The 2,500-nt window shown below is 43.0% G+C and overlaps 1 protein-coding gene across 1 annotated transcript in view; it reads right to left on the bottom strand.

Moving 5' to 3' along the window:
- LOC143287570 (PDZ and LIM domain protein 7-like) overlaps positions 1 to 2,500 on the bottom strand; it is a 16,375-nt gene that overhangs the window by 13,422 nt on the left and 453 nt on the right. The gene's annotated exons all lie outside the window — the stretch shown is intronic.

Genomic DNA, 2,500 nt, shown 5'->3' with positions numbered 1-2,500 from the left:
CACGTGCGCGCACAAAAAGTTGAGCTGCAAGACACAATGATACATACAGGAGCAGGTGTTTTGATGAATTTGAAGGAGGTATCAAAGTACGTCTCCACGTCTATGTCTGCCTCTCTGTCTGTGTGTCAGTGAATCACACACCTACACACACACACACACACTCTCTCTCTCTCTCTCTCCTCTCTCTCTATTCATCTGATGTGACTATGAATTTGTAACCACCCTCAATGACATGGGCCAGTGGCCTATTCATTAAACCATTCAGTGTTCAGTGTTCTCCTCTCTCTCTTTCCATCTGTTTGCTCCCTGTTAGTTGCGCGCGAGTGTGAATGTGCCTCGGTGTGTGTAGGTGGAAGGAGTGTGTGTGTGTGTGTGTGTGTGTGTGTGTGTGTGTGTGTGTGTGTGTGTGTGTGTGTGTGTGGTCGGCGATATCTACACAAATTCACACACAAACACACACACGTGGGTGCACACAGCCTCATAACACACCATCACTACCAAAAAATCTCCCTTCCTTCGCATCTCAACTTCCTCAGACTAATACTACGCTATCATACTATACTACACCACACCACACGGCCACATCACACCACACCACATCATCGACACTACACGACACTACACTGCACTACAACACAGTACGCAGCACTGCACTGCAATGCAATACAGTGCAAATTAATGAAGCATACTACAACGCTCTAATAACTTGACCAACACTGCAAGTATATGTATCTCTCGGGCCTGGTTAACGCCGGGATATCATTATGACAACCTTGTCACGCAGTCCCAAACCAAAATGGACCTCCATAGCAACATTGTCATCGTCGTCCTCCTCCTCCTCCTCTTCCATCATCATCAATATAAACAAAACAGTCTCAAAGCCTGTGGCCTTTCATGCCCTGCTCTCATGGTGACCTCAGTTTCGATACCCCTCCACTTCTGTGCTTGGGTTGAGTCCTGTCAATGTCTTCAGTGTCGGCAGATTCATGGGGTGCTGTTATTTGGGGGACGTGGTGGCGGTCTCCACTCTGGGAGAGACGCTCACTCAGTCTGGCTCCGCGACTAAGCCATTATTGGCTTTGTAGGGGGCTTAGTATGTGGTATCCTAAGTTAGTTAAATCAGAACAGGCACCACTGAACACCACCGAAGTGACTCAGCAGCAGTGCAGGGTCTCCTCTGGTGTGTGGCTTCCTGGCGACCTAACATCAATGGTTCCCTGCGGACTGCCGACGCTGGAACTGTGACGGACGAACCCGGGCGTGGCCGTGTATTGGGGAATCTAAATGAGCGGCGTGGGAGTAATGCCATTGAAACGGTGCAGATGATGGGGCAGCACAAAAAAAGAAAAAAAAACGAAAAAGAAAAAAGAAAAGAAAAAAAAGAAGTCTTAGTTGTGTTGGTTGATGAAACTACGGCATATCATAAGATTTTCATAAACACGAATACCCCCTACTACGGATACCACAACCACCACCCACCCACCCAACCACACTTCCAATATTATGTTGCTACATTCGTGTCCACTTTTTTTCCATTTGGAGCATTGTTCAAATCTGTGTTTACTACATAGTCATAATGCAGCAACTTGTTGCTGTCTAGGTTTCACAACACACCCTGAAAGTGAGAACTAAAATGTGTCCATGTATAAAGTACGAAACTCTGTCCAACAGCTTCACATGCGGACATGTCTTCCAGTCTCACGTGCCGAAAGACACTGAGGCAACTGGGAATGTGTTTATATATGTGTGTGTGTATGTATGTATGTATATATATATATATATATATATATATATAATTATTATTTTTTTTAAACACGTTAATTTGTGTATGCGTCCATGACTACCTGAATGGGCACAGTGGTCAGATTTGAGTCAAGACTGATAACGATATCGCACCAGATCTGATTAACATGAACGTAAATCTACAGCCTCAAGGTAATCTTCGTCCCATCATTGATACATCACTGAAACATCTAAGAAGGAATAGCCTCCAAGAATACAGTTTTGCTGTGATCTTTCGCAGATTAGATGTGTGTGTGACTCAGCATGTATTTTGTTAGTCATACATGACCATGATGACTCGATGTGTTTGTTGGGTTTTTTTTCATGTTTTTGTTTTTTAAAGAGCTGAGAACAGTTTCTTCCCTTTCCCTGCCGTCTTCTTGCATAAAATATAAACTATACTAAAATGAACCCCTTGCACCGAAAAGATACATTTACCATTATAATCTTTATTCCAAACGTGAAATAGTATACGGCAACATGATGAATGTAATCTTCGTCCCATCATTGATACATCACTGAAATATCTATGAGTTGAATGAGTAAAGAACTATCAACTTTGCCAGACGCAACCTTTCCATCCACCCACTTCCCCATTTTCTGATGCCAAACGATGTTCTTGGACACTATCAAATTTTCAAATAAAAAGATATCAAGTCTATTTTTCAGTCTTACTTTCTCTTATTATCTTACAGCTATGTTAAAATTTTGGACTGTC

This window comes from Babylonia areolata, chromosome 11 (genome assembly GCF_041734735.1).
Source record: "Babylonia areolata isolate BAREFJ2019XMU chromosome 11, ASM4173473v1, whole genome shotgun sequence".
Taxonomy (NCBI): domain Eukaryota; kingdom Metazoa; phylum Mollusca; class Gastropoda; order Neogastropoda; family Buccinidae; genus Babylonia; species Babylonia areolata.
The sequence above is the reverse complement of the archived record's forward strand: the minus strand, read 5'-3'. Positions and strand labels throughout refer to the sequence as shown.